The sequence below is a fragment of the Vulpes lagopus genome, chromosome X, assembly GCF_018345385.1.
Source record: "Vulpes lagopus strain Blue_001 chromosome X, ASM1834538v1, whole genome shotgun sequence".
NCBI lineage: Eukaryota > Metazoa > Chordata > Mammalia > Carnivora > Canidae > Vulpes > Vulpes lagopus.
The window spans coordinates 25672568-25687997 of NC_054848.1; the positions used below are offsets into that span (position 1 = coordinate 25672568).

At 39.0% G+C, this 15430-nt stretch overlaps 1 pseudogene; it reads left to right on the forward strand.

Moving 5' to 3' along the window:
- Positions 1-13843: 13843 nt before the first annotated feature.
- Positions 13844-14435, forward strand: LOC121482724 (annotated as a pseudogene).
- Positions 14436-15430: the final 995 nt, after the last annotated feature.

A 15430-nucleotide genomic window follows, 5' to 3' on the forward strand; every position in this document is an offset into this window, starting at 1 on the left:
ACCGTAAAATCCTGAGGAATGGAGATAAGTAGCAGTTGAGAGAGCTTTTCCCAACAGCTTCACTGGGTCACTCTGCCTTAGCGCAGGTCACCATAACAAAATACCACAGACTGGGACATGCTAAACAGCCCACATTTCTTTTTCTCAGTCCTCGAAGTCTGAGATCGAGGTGTTGGCAAGGTAGGTTCTCCGATTTCTTCTCTTGACTCCTAGCAGCATGCGTGCTCACGTGACCTCTTGTCTGCGCATGTGTGGACAGGACCAGGGCTCCCGTGTCTCTTCTTCTAAGGGCACTAATCCGCTCATGAGCCCTACTCTTACACTAAACACATTTTGCCCTCAAAGTCCCAAGCTCTAAGTACCATCATACTGGGGAGGGGGAGCAAATTTCAAAGTATGGATTTGGGGTTGTGAGGGGGAACATGGGGACACGATTCAGCCCATAGCACCATTGTTCCAAGTGTGGTCTCTTGGCCCTACACATAGAAGATGAAGAAGGAGACTTTGTTTGGAAAGCACTTAATATATTCTGGCACTGGGTTAAGGTTTTCAATATACTATTTCATTTAATAGAGCAAACCGAATTGGGAGGCTCAGAGAGATGAGATCACTTTCTCCAGGTCACAAAACTAGTAAACTTTGCAGATTCCAACCCTGTCCCATGGGACCCCGGTGCTCTAGTCTTCCTGCTGGCCCATGGGGCCTTTCTTAAATTTCAGTACTTGCCTAGAGCTTATGTAAGAGTGATCAGACCCACAGGAAACAGGCTCATACCTCCAAGGTCACAGGAAACCAATTTGAATCAGGAAGTCAGTGCTTTTATTTCATAGAGGGAGCTATAGTCAGTCGAAGAGCGTAAATTTGTGTTTGCTCTTGAATCCGTGAATGAGGTGAAGAAATTGATTTGTTTAATTGCTTAGTTAAGGTGAAGTCAGACAAAAGGATTTGCATGGTCTGCAGGGGTATTTCAATACTGGCTGTTGTTTTGCATTCTTCTTCTTGACCACATGATTTTTCATGTCCCTTCACATCAGTATCATCTAGCTTAGGACGTAAGGACTATGTCAATCTAAATTACTGTGTACAGCTGAGTATATAGTAGCAAAGTGAAAAGACGAATTAAAAAAAGAATCCCAGTAACTGCTCTTTATCCGGCAGCATCACTAAGTACACCTTCAAATACTTGGCTGCGAAGCCAGGAGAATCTACAAGTGTTCTTCCTTGGGTTTGGAACCCAGCAGGTCCAGCCTCCAAGATTCTTACCCCTCTTCCATGTTGACCTAATACCCAGCACTACATTGCAGCTCCTTTCCCCAGCCCACTCTGCCCAAACAGCCCCCATTTAGTGCTACAAGGGTTGATGATATTTTGCTGTAAAGGACCAGATAGTAAACATTTTCTACTTTGCAGGCTATGTGATCATGAAAGCAGCTCCAGACAGTATATAAACAGATGAATGTGGCTATGTTTCGGTAAGATTGCATTCATTTTAAAACAGCGGCAGCCCACATTTGGTCTGCTAGCAGTAGTTTGCTCACTCCTGCACGAGTAAATAACATAGTCTTTGCTTGAGATTTCCATGATGGAGAAGAGTGTTCATTAATATGGCACGCTTCACCAAAGAACTCACTTAAACCACCAATGAAATTCTTAATTGTTTTGGCCTCCAGTAGCCCCCCACCACCAACCAACCCCACCCCACCCCAGTCTCTTTTCTCTTTCCCTTCCTACCACAAAGACCCTAGTATTCTTCAAAGCATGTCAGTTCTTCCTTAAAACTTGCAAGGCCCATTAAACGGTTGACAATACCCACTGTCCTTTAAATGCAGGTTGAAAAAAAATAAAAATAAAAAAATAAAAATAAAAAAAAAAATAAAAAATAAAAAATAAAAAATAAATGCAGGTTGAGCAAGTCCTATTGTTAGTAGATTGTGTCTCTTGAAAGTCTCACTCTCTACCCCAAGATCACATTAAACATGCAACATCCAATAATTGCCTGAAAAAGACTTCTGTATCATTAATCATCAGGGAATCACAGATTTAAAACTCAATCATATACCACTGCACACACTAGAATAACTGAAATAAAAAAGCTTGACAACACCATATGTTAGTGAGGACATTGCTTATTTTTTTAACAATAAATTTATTTTTTATTGGTGTTCAATTTGCCACATACAGAATAACACCCAGTGCTCATCCCGTCAAGTGCCCCCCTCAGTGCCCGTCACGGAGTCACCCCCACCCCCCGCCCTCCTCCCCTTCCACGACCCCTAGTTCATTTCCCAGAGTTAGGAGTCTTTATGTTCTGTCTCCCTTTCTGATATTTCCTACCCATTTCTTCTCCCTTCCCCTCTATTCCTTTTCACTATTATTTATATTCCCCAAATGAATGAGAACATATGTTTGTCCTTCTCCAATTGACTCATTTCACTCAGCATAATACCTTCCAGTTCCATCCACGTTGAAGCAAATGGTGGGTATTTGGAGGACATTACTTATGGGAATGTGAAATTTTACAGCCACTTTGAAAAACTGTCTGGCAGTCTTTTGATAAACATACATCTACCCTATGACCCAACCATTGTACCCTTTATATTTGTCCAAGAGAAATGAAACCATATATCCACATAAAGACCCATATACGCATGTGCATAGCAGCTTTGTTCCCAATAGCCCAAATCTGGAAACAGGCCAGATGTTTCTCAACAGAAAAATGAAGAAACTGTGGTATATTCACATCTTAAGATACTAGTCGGCAATTTAAAAAAAAGAATGAATTACTGCTATGGACTTCATGTGTCACTCCCCAAAAGTTATCTGTTGAAGCCTTAATTCTCAATGCGATGGTACTCGGTAGTGAGGCCTTTGGCAAGTAGTTGGGTCATGACAGGGGAGCACTCGTAAATGGAATTAGTGTATTCAGAAGAAGAAACCTGAGAGAGATGTTCTTTCTTGGCCAAAGAAGAATACAGCAAGAAGGCAACCAACCTGCAGAGTGGGAGGAGGGCTCTCACCAGACACTGAATCCACTGGCACTTTGATTTTGAACTTTCCAGCCTCTAGATCTATGAAAGATAAATATTTGTTGTTTAAGCCCCCCGATCTGTAGGGGTTTTTCTGTTTTGTTTTGTTTTGTTATAGCAGCCCAAGCTAAGACAACTGCCCATACACATAACAACATGAATAGTTGTCAAAAATATTATGCGAAGTGCAAGAAGCTAGATGCAAAAAAGAGTCTATACCATATGGCTCCTTTCTGTAAAATTCTAAGTAGATGAAATTAATATATGAAAATACAAATGAGATTAGTGGTTGCTTCTTAGGTGGAATATGAGGATTGAGTAAGAGAAAACATGAAGGATCTTTCGAGAGTGATGGAAATATTGTGGGTCGTGATATGCATGTGTTAAACTTATTAAACAGTATATTTCAGAGCTGAAAGTTTCATTGTGTATACATTTTACCTCAGTACACAAATATTAAAAATATCATATTTACCTGACATTTTTTAAGTCCCAAGATGACCTTTGGAGTTCCAACCATCACATCTGCAATCCGAGTAGTGAAAAGGAAAATGAATGGAAGGATAAAAGGACAAAGGACACCTGCTGGCTCTCCATCATCCATACAAAAACTAAAATTCTCATCAACAAGTTGGACAACCCTAAGTGCAAGAGAAGTGGAAAAACAGACACATGCTATTTGGACAAGCACCTTTCAGACGGAATAAAATCTGTTTGTAGTAACAAGAACCAGGGAAGAATGGATACTGGCTATCCATTGGTAGATTCAACCACACCATAAAAAAGTGTGTGTACACACACACGCGCACACACACATGTCTTACACAATTTCATGGGATTCATGGGCCTTCACTGAATCCCATTCTATTTGAATTCTTCAGTAAAAAAAAAACCACTGGTCTAGGGGGTTTGAGGAACTAGATTTTTTTTTTAAGATTTACTTGTTTATTTTATTTTTTGTTTTGTTTTTTTTTTTTTTGGCTTGTTTATTTTAGAGAGAGAAAGAGCAAACTAGGGAGGGACAGTGGGAGAAGGAGAGAGAGAATCTCAAGTGGATTCCACACTGGGCACAGAGCCTGACATGGGACTCAATCCCACAATCCTGAGATCATGAGCTGAGCTGAAACCAAGAGTCAGACACTTAATCGACCGAGCCAACCAGGTCCCCCAAGCAACTAATTATGATTAAGCACAGTTCATGAAAGTGTGTGAATGGCAGGTTCACACAGCAGTGAACATTCAAGAGATACAAGATGGCTTAAAATATGCCTTGCTCAGCCACCTGGGATGAATTTTGTTGCCTGGGTCTCCCAAAGACTAGTTCACTATATAGCCTGTTCTGAATCGAACGTTATTTAATTATGCTGCCTTCTGAACTATACGACATGTGAATATAGGAAGATGATAGGCCACTTCATTTATGTGTACATTTCACTTACACACTTGATTTGATGACATTAGTTTGCAGGTGTCTCTACTTCAATTAATTGCATATTGGTGAAATCCATAATTTAAACTTGGTACAAAACTGAAGTATTCAAATAATAGTCTCTTCAATATAATTATTCCACATAAGTTGAAGTGCTGACAAAATGTTGTCCTTTTTTTAAAATAATACCTTCAAGTATGTTCAAGATTAGATAACATAGAAAATGTCAACAAGATATAACAAATATGAAATGAAAATAATGAGATGAAAACTGTATCTTTATCTAATTTTTCCTCCATGGATAACACAAATTGTTCTTCCATATGAAACTGGGTTACAGTCACCCAGTGCCCTGCATGGTTTTTTCAGCCAGATTGGAAGAACAAAAGTTTCTCTAAAAAGCCCACACAAGGGATCCCTGGGTGGCGCAGCGATTTGGCGCCTGCCTTTGGCCCAGGGCGCGATCCTGGAGACCCGGGATCGAATCCCACGTCAGGCTCCTGGTGCATGGAGCCTGCTTCTCCCTCTGCCTGTATCTCTGCCTCTCTCTCTCTCTGTGTGTGACTATCATAAATAAATAAAAATTAAAAAAAAAAAGCCCACACAAATACACAGTATTTTTGCTGACCAGTAAAAAGTTGATCTGTAAAAACACGCTGACTTCCATTTATTGTAATAGTGAAGAAAGAATGAAAATGATTCAATTTAACGGAGGGAATACACAACTTATTCTACACAGTGTATTTGCAGATTGACTTAAGTGATTTATTTTTCTTATAAATCAATCTATTGCCTGAGTAGATAATGAAAAATAGATGCCTATGGCCCTTCCCTAAACCCAAAATGTGGAAAATGTCATTTTATCACGGAGTCATTAACAGCCACAGCACCACACTGCTAAATGAACACTTCCTGTCCTATCATAACACATATAGTTCTATTTGCTGTGCACCTGGTCAGCAACCTATGAAGGCTACTTCAATGACAGAGAGGATTTTACACATTTTATTTAACTAAGGATCAAGACGGAGAGGTGATCTTAAACTATCTGGATGCATCCAACAAAGTCAAAAGAGTCCTTTGAGAGAAAAGATGATGTGAAGACTCAGCCAGAGAGAAATGAAGATGCCCTGCTGCTGGTTTTGAAGACGGAACAAGAATCCATGGACCAGAAAAGGCAAGTGAGTTCCGACAAGCTCCAGAAGGTGAAAGAGGCAAGGAAGGGATTCTTCTCTAGACCCTCCAGAGGGAAACAGGCCTGTTGAATCTCTGACACCAGCTCAATGAAACTGATTTTGGGCTTTGGGCCTTCAGAACTGTAAGAGAATCAATGTCTATTATTTTAAACCACTACACTCTGTGGTAATTTGTTATAGTAGCAACAGGATACTGATACATTTTCCAACTTCAAAACTGCTCAGGAAGGAATATTATTACATACACACAATTAAGAAAATGAGATGTGAAGAAAGGAAAGAAAATAAGCAAATGTACAACACTAGGTAATGGCAGAAAAGTGTGCCCTCTGGCCATGACTTGAAGCCCACAGACCATTTTTCTTTATCATGCTGGCTCATATGAACCATCAGAACGCATTTCCCTATGTCTTATCCCCCCAATTTTTTCCTCTGTTGTAAGAGAAGCAAACCATAGTATTTCATGTTACATGGATTTCAAAGGGCAAGTATTTCTTCTAAACAATGAGGTGGTTGAATCAAATATTTGCAGGCCTTAGTCTGTTTCCATAAGAGGGCTTTTATAGTCCAAATTAAACTCCTTTGCCCCTGTAGGTGTGGGAAATACAAAGAAGCTATCAAGAATTGATTCTGCATGAATACTTCATGGAAAGGAACTATAAACCCAAGAGTGGCCACCATTTATGAAATCACTGCACAATTGTGAAGGAGTCCAACCTCTGCCTGAAGGTTTAATAATTCTGCCAAGCTTCTTTGTAGTGGATATGTGATATGCTCATCCAGTCTTCCCAAGAGTTCTTCTTTTGCTGGCTAAATTGAAATTCAAAAGGAATTTTCCAGAAACACCTCATTTGGGGTTGTACAGTTGACCCCTTGAACAGCATGGGTTCCAGCTGCATGGGCCCAGTTATACATGGATTTTTTGTAAATAAATACATTGGAAGAATTTTTAGAGATTGGTGATAATTGGAAAAAACTAGCAGATCAAACCACATGGTCTAGAAATACAGAGAGAAAAAGAAAAAGGTCCATCACGAATGCAGAAAATATATGCAGATACTGGTCTATTTTATCATTTATCACCATAAAATACATGAAAATCTATTATAAAAAGTTAAAATTTATCAAAAAGTATGCACACGCTTAGAGACCACGCACAGTGTTGTTTACAGTCAAGAGAAATGTAAATACACCTAAAGAGGCAGTATTAAATCATAACTGCATAAAATTAACTATAGTACATGATGTACTACGGTAGTAATTTCGTAGCCACCTCCTGTTGCTATTGCGGTGAGCTCAAGTGTTGCAAGTATCTGCTTAAAACAGTGTGATGCTAATCATCTCTGTGTGAGCAGTTTGTCTCTGCAGTAAACTGCATATCGTAGTAAAAAGTGATCTCTCACAGTTCTCACATATTTTTCATCGCGTTTTGTGCAATACCATAAACCTTGAATAACACCAGGGGACCCTTACAAAGTGCCACTAGTGATGCTGCAAGTGCTCCCAAGAAGCAGAGGAAAGTCATGACAGTACAAGAAAAGGTTGAATCGCTTGCTATGTACCACAGATTGGAGTTTGCAGCTGTGGTTGCCTCACCAATTCAAGGTAAATGAACCCAGCATTAAGGACCATTGTAAAAAAGAGAAAAGGAAATTCATGAAGCCATCACTGCAGGTATGCCAGCAGGCACGAAAACCTTGCACTTATTGCAAAATACCTCTTTACCTTGTATTGAAAATGTAGCTTCTTTGTGGGTACGGGACTGCTATAAGAAAAGACTCTAACATGATTTGAAAAAAAGTGAAGTCATTATATGACCACTTAAAGCAAAAGGAAGGTGAAGGATCTAAAGCTGGAGAATTTGGTACCAGCAAAGGATGGTTTGATAATTTTAGAAAGTGGCCTGGTTTAAAAAATGTCAGGATAACAGGAAAAGTAGCTCTGTCAACCAAGAGGCAGCAGACATTCTCAGATGCCATCAAGAAAATCATTGAAGGGATGGTGCCTGGGTGGCTCAGTTGGTTAAGAGTTTGACTCTTGGGGATCTCTGGGTGGTTCAGCGGTTTAGCGCCTGCCTTTGGCCCAGGGCATAATCCTGGAGATCTGGGACCGAGTCCCACGTCGGGCTCCCTGCATGGAGCCTGCTTCTCCCTCTACCTGTGTCTCTGTCTGTGTGTGTGTGTGTGTGTGTGTGTGTGTGTGTCATAAATAAATAAATAAATAAATAAATAAATAAATAAATAAATAAATCTTTTTTAAAAAAGGGTCTGACTCTTGCTTTTGGCTCAGGTTATAATCTCAGGGTCATGAGTTTGAGCCCTGAGATGGGCTTCATGCTGGGCATGGTACCTGCTTAAGACTCTCTCCCTTTCCCTCTGCCTGTCCCCACCCCTTGCTCATATGCCCTCGCTCTCTCTCTCTTAAAAAAGAAAAGAAAGAAAATCATTGAGAAGAAAGTGTATCTGCCTGAGCAGGTTTTTAATGCAGACAAAAGTTCTCTATTCTGGAAAAAAACCACAAAGGACATTTATTAGTAAGAATGGGAAGTGAGCACCAGAATTTAAAGCAGAAAGGGATAGGCTAACTACTGTTTTGTGCAAATGCAGTCAGGTTTATGGTCAAGACTGCCTTTATCTATAAAGTTGCTAACTCTATAACCTTGAAGGGAAGAGATGAACACCAGCTGCCAGTCTTTGGGTTGTACAAGAAGGCCTGGACAACGAGAACACTTTTTCTGGATTGGTTCCATCAGTGCTTATCCCTGAAGTCAGGATGTACCCTGCCAGTGAGGTACTGCCTTTTAAAGTTCTTTTGTTGGACAATGTCCCTCGCCACCCAGAACACCATGAGTTCAACACTGAAGGCATCAAAATGGTGTACTTGCCCCCAGACACAATGTCTCTGATTCAGCACCTAGATCAGGGGGCCATAAAGACCTTTAGGACCCATTACACATGGCACTCTATAGAAAGAATTGTCAATGCTATGGAAGAAAACCCCAACAGAGAGACCATCATGAAAAGTGGCTCAGTGGTTGAGCATCTGCCTTTGGCTCAGGGCATGATCCTGCGGTCCCAGGACCCAATCCTGCTTCGGGCTCCCTGCAGGGAGCCTGCTTCTCCCTCTGCCTATGTCTTTACCTCTCTCTGCGTGTGTGTCTCTCATGAATAAATAAATTTAAAAATCTTAAAAAAAAAGAAAAGAAAAGTCTGGAAGGATTACACCATTGAAGATGCCATATTGTTGCCAAAAAAGCCGTAACAGCCATCAGCCCAAAACAATAAATTGCCGCTGAAGAAAACTGTGTCCAGATGCCTTGCATAACTTCCCAGAATTTAAATAGAGCCAATCAGAGAAATCATGAAAGAAATTGTGGCTATGGAAAAAAAGGTTTCAAGAAGTTCAAGAGCTAACAGACACCACACCAGAGGAATTAATGGAAGGCAACTTGATGGAGATGAGTGCTTCCCAACCATTGCCAGACAATGAAGAAGACAACCAAGAAGTCGCAGTGCCAAAAAACAAATTGACATTAAACAGTCTAGTAGAAGGGCTTTGATTATTCAACACTGCTTTTGACTTCTTTTACAACATGACCCTTCTATGATATGGCACTGCATCCAAAGCACACAGTGGAAGGATTGGTATCATATAGAAACATTTTGAGAAATGAAACAGCAAAAAAGTCAGACAGAAATTGCTATGTATTTCAATAAAATTACACTGAGTGTGCCTGCCCCTCCTGCCTCTCGTTTCACCTCAACTTCTGCCTCTGCCACCCCTGAGAGAGCAAGACCAACCCCTCCTCCTCCTCAGCCCAGTCAACATGAAGAGATGAGGATGAAGACCTTTATGATGGTCCACTTCCACTTAATGGATAGCAGATAATCACCACACCATCTAGTTAATAGACTGAATCCATTGTGTAGGTGCGTTGTCTTCATATGGAAATCTAACAACCGCACAGCAAGGAATGTATGGGACATTTTGTGTCTTCGCCATCATCATTGCCTAAGTGTAGAACATTGTGTGCACGTTATGCATGGAAGTGGTTAGCCCACTCTTCCATAGGCATAAGGTAAGCGATATTTAATATAAAATTCATAATGTGTAGTTTTCTTACTGTTTTCTAACTTTGCTTTCAAAGAACCATATTAACTAACATACAGTATGTGTCTCATGATTGGAGAAACATTTCAGCCTATCATCACAGGTGAGTGATTTTTTTAAAAAAGTAATAATATTTCCAATATTGTATTATGAATATGACTGTAATATTGCATGCCATAAAAATTTTATGACAATTCATTCATTAGTGTGTAGGCTAGGCTACCGTGAAGCAATTGTATCAATTACACCAGGCTACCATAAAGCAATCCTGTTGCTGCTTCTGTATTATCAGTGCATGAATTGTTATACCTGTAAATAAATATGAATTTCTTTTTCATATTATCTTTTCATTTTTAATGCCTTCCATTAGTAATACATATAATATCCATACTGATTTTTATCGTAGCAGACAGTATTGGTGTAGGTACTCACAGATGACTCATCTTGTAAACAACATAAATTTATGATATTGATAAATACAATACAGTGCTTGTTTTCTCTTTATGATTTTCTTGATAGCGTTTTTTTTTCTCCAGCTTACTTTTTTTTAAAGATTTTATTTATTTATTCATGAGAGACACAGAGAGAAAGGCAGAGACATAGGCAGAGGGAGAAGCAGGGTCCCCATGGGGAGCCCAATGCAGGACTTGATCCTGGGACCCGAGGATCATACCCTGAGCCGAAGGCAGATGCTCAACCACTGAGCCACCCAGGCGTCCCTCTTTTTTCTAGCTTACTTTTATTTTAAGAATACAGTAAATAATACATATAAACAATATGTGTTATTAACACATAAACAAGATAAGTGTTAATCGACTGTTTATGTTATCAGCAAGGCTTCCGGTCATGAGTAAGCTACTAGTAATTAAGTTTTGGGAGAGTCAAAAGTTATATGTGGATTTTTGACCACACAGATTTGGCACTCCTGACCCACATATTGCTCAAGGATCAAGTATATTTGTAATATTTGAGAAGTGATGAATTAATAGACGGTTTCATAAATCTTAAAAGCATAGAATGGAGCAAATAATGAAAAATACTTAAGTTAACCATGATAATCGTATCTACCCAATGTGTACGATGACGGGGTGGTTATTTCAAAGTCTCTGGAAGGTTCTGGATTTGGTGAAAGATGACCACATAATTTGTAATTTAATCTTTCTTCAAGTGAAATTTTTTCCCTTAAACCAAAATTTCTTTTTTAGGTGTTGAGATATAATAGACATATAATGTTACACTAGTTTCAGATGAACCACATTTGTATACACTGTGAAATAACTACCATAATGAGTCTAGCTTCCCCATGTCACAATAAAAAGTTACATAATATGCAATACAATATTGTTGACTATAGCCACCATGCTGTACATTACCTCCCCGTGACTTAATTATTTTAGACTGGAAGTTTGTAACTCCTGACTCCCTTCTCCTATCTCACCCACCTCCAAACCCCTCCACTCTCTCCATCACCAGTCTGTTCTCTGCATCTATGAATTTGTTTTCCTTGTTCATTTGTTTGTTTTTTAGATTTCACATAAAAGTGAAATCACATGGTATTATCTTTGTTTGACTTATTTCATTTAATATAATGCCCTCATGGTCCCTTCATGTCATTACAAATGGAAAGATTTCATTCTTTTTTATGGCAGTGTATTATTCCAGAGTGTGTGTGTGTGCATGTGTATACCACATTTTTTATGCATTCATTTATTAATGGACACTTAGGTTGCTTCCATGTTTTTGGCTACTGTGAATAATGCTGCAGTGAACATAGGGGTGCATATATCTTTCTGAATTTGTATTTTTGTCATCTTTGAGCAAATACCCAGAAGTGGAATTGCTGGATCATATGGTAGTTTATTGTTAGGTTTTTTGAGAAACCTCCACACACTTTTCCACAGTGTCTGTGCCAATTTAAATCCCCACTAACAGTGCACAAAAGGTTGTTTTTTCTCCACATCCTTACGAACACTTGTTATTTCTTGTCTTTTTGATAATAGCCTTTCTGATGGGAGTGAGGCGATATCTCATTGTGGTTTTCATTTGTTTTTGTGTGTGTGTGTGTGTGTGTGTGATTTTCATTTGTATTTCCCTGATGATGAATGATGTTCAGCATATTTTCAAGTGTCTATTGGCCATCTGTATGTCTGCTTTGGAAAAATGTCTATTCAGTTCCTGTGCCCATTTTTAATTTGTTTTTTAATATTGAGTTGTATGAGGGTTTTTTAAATATATTTTGAATATTAACTTTTTGAATATATGATTTCCAAATATCTTCTCCCATTATATATGTTGCCTTCTCTTTTGTTGGTGGTTTCATTTGCCATGCAGTAGCTTTTTAATGTAGTCCCATTTGTTTAATTTTGCTTTTGTCGCCGTTGCTTTGGTTTCAAATCTAAAGAATTGTCACCAAGACTGATGTCACAGAGCCTATCGTCTTTATTTTCTAGTAGGAATTTTATGGTTTCAGAACTTACATTCAAGCCTTTAATCTATTTTGAGTTAATTTTTATGTATAGTGTAAGATAGTGGTCCAGTTTCATTCTTTCACATGTGGCTCTCCAGTATTCTCAGCACCATTTACATATTTCCTTATTGTATATTCTTGCCTCCTTTATCGTAAATTAATTGAGCAGGTATACATGAGTTTATTTCTGGAGTCTGTACAATGGTCTGAAATCAAGAAGCATGATTTTGTTCTTCTTTCTCAAGATTACTTTGCCTATTTGAGACCTTTTGTGTTTCCATACACATGTTAGGATTGTTTGTACTATTTCTGTGAAAAATGCCATTGGAATTTTGATAGGGATTGCATTGAATCTATAGATTGCTTTGGGTAGTATGGACATCTTAACCATAGTAATTCTTCCAGCCTTTGGCACAAATATATTTCCACTTATTTCTGTCTTTGTCATTTACTCTTATCAGTGTCTTACAGTTTTCAGTATATAGGTATTTTACCCCAGTTAAATTTATTTCTAGATATTTTATTGCTTTGATGCAATTGTAAGTGAGATTATTTTCTTAATTTCTCTGATAGTTCATTGTTAGTGTATAAAATGCAACAGATTGCATTATATTGATTTTGTATCTTGCAACTTTGCTGAATTTGTTTAGTTTAATAGTTTTGGGTGGAGTCTTTAGGGTTTCTATATAAGATCATGTTGACTATGTATAGTAAGAGTTTTACTTCTTCCTTTCCATTTTAGATGACTTTTATTTTATTTTATTTTATTTTATTTTTGCCTAATTTCACTGACTAGGACTTCCAATACTATGTTGAATAAAAGTGGAAAGACTGGGATCCCTGGGTGGCGCAGCGGTTTGGCGCCTGCCTTTGGCCCAGGGCCCGATCCTGGAGACCCGGGATCGAATCCCACGTCGGGCTCCCGGTGCATGGAGCCTGCTTCTCCCTCTGCCTGTGTCTCTGCCTCTCTCTATCTCTCTGTGACTATCATAAATAAATAAAAAAATTAAAAAAAAAAGTGGAAAGACTAGGCATTCTTGTCTTATTTCTGATCTTAGGAAAAAACCTTTCAGCCTTTCATTGTTGAGTATAATGTTAGCTGGGGGCTTACCATATATGGCCTTAATTATGTTGAGATATATTATTTAAATACCTGCTTTGTTGAGAGTTTTATCATAAGTAGATGTTGAATTTTATCAAATGTTCTTTCTGTTTCTATTGAGATGATCATATGATTTTTATCCTTCATTCTGTTGATGTGGTATATCACGTCGATTGATGTCACATGTTGAACCACCCTTGCGTCCCTGAAATGAATCCCACTTAATTGTGGTATATGATCTTTTTAATGTATTATTGAATTCAGCATGTTGATATTTTTTAGGATTTTTCATAATGTATATCAGGGATATTATTAGTCTGTAGTTTTCCTACATTCTTGGAATGTCCTTGTCTGATTTTGGTATCGTGGTAATGCTGACCTCATAAAATGAGTTTAGAAGCATTTCCTCCTCTTCCTTTTTTTTTTTTTTTTTTTTTTTTTTTTTGGAAAACGTGAAAAGAACAGTTGAGGGGGGAGAGTCCCCAGGAGGGCTGAGTCCCTGGCTAAGGAGTTATGGACCTCAGAAAGATGGAGCACTTCTCTTCCAGCGTGATTTTGATCATGGCCATTTCCAAAGCCATTCAACTGGACTTAGTTGCTGGGTTGGACACTGTGAATTTGCACATCTCCCTCAGGGAGACATGGCTTTAGGAAATGACAGCATTCCGTCCCAGGAGGAGCCTGCTGTTCGTCATTGGTCTTTCCAGTTTGTGCCATCCAAAGGAATCCAGGACACTAAGCTAACAAAACCTGCTGCCTGAGTGGGGAAACCTAGATGCCTTGGTTGTCCTGTGCCTGTTCCCCTTCCTTCTACAGCTGGAACTGTGAGCATGATGGGAACAAAGAGAAGTATGAGTCTGTGCTCCATGATACCTGGCTGCCCAAGAAATGTTGTATATGTAAATGCTGGCACAGCCAGCCTCATGGCTTTCCTCAGACATTTCTACCAGGGTATGGTAAGTGGATAGGTCCCTCTCTTGCCCTTTCAGATGGTTGTGTGATAGTTGAGCACTTGCTGGTTTCCAGAACTTCAGAATTAACACGGACTTCAGACAACACTTTTTTGCTCACTGGCATCTGCCTTGCTATATAAAGTTACTATTAATGAACACTTGCACGCAATATTGGTCATGTAAATTTCGTGACCTGTAAAGGCTGTCATACCCATGTCATAACTGAGAGATGATCGTTTGTTAGTTGCCCTGAAATACTAGATAGATATCCATAATGGTCCCTAACATTTCCTTAAAGTACCAACTACTTCCCTCTCCCTGCCCTCTCCGAAAAACTGCTTTTTGAAAAAAATCAGCCTAAAAAAAAAAGTCAGGCTGGGATGCCTGGGCTGCTCAGTGTTTGAGTGTCTGCCTTTGGCTCAGGGCATGATCCTGGGGTCCTGGGATCGAGTCTTGCATCAGGGTCCCCACAGAAAGCCTACTTCTCCCTCTGCCCATGTCTCTGCCTCTCTGTGTGTCTCTTATGAATAAATAAATAAAATATTTAAAAATAATAAAATTTAAAAAGCCATCCTTCTCTACACTGTGATCAAGTTCTATGTTTCTTGATACATGTATTTCTACCAAGGGTTTTTCTTATTTTCCTTTAACTATTGAATTCTATCTTCAGATAATTAAAGAGTATTCCTAATGTGGAAGTAAGTATAAAGCTTTGAGTAGAGTTGATCAAAATCAATTAAGACCTCATGTTTAAAAGGAAAGAAAGGAAGCCCCCTGAAGGGAGCAGATGAGAGGTGAGGGACAGAATGCTGAGTTACTGGAAGTGTGTGTGTGTGTGTGTGTGTGTGTGTATGCGTGTGTGTGTCTACCAAGGATACTAGATAGAAAAAAGGAAGCAAATGGGAGAGAGATTAGAAAAAATAAAATGGATAACTTGGTTGGTGATTAGATGAGCTTGAGAAGCAGGTTAAAAAGCTAAGCTGGAAGGCAAGTTTCTATCATCTATAGAAAGCTTTAGAAGACAAGAATACCCCCTTTTTTCACAGTGCATTGTAAAAAGAATGAAGTCTCCTTGGAAAAAATTCTTTCCCCAAAAAGGGAGCTTAATAAGGGCACCTGGGTGGCTCAGTCAATCAAGTATCTGCCT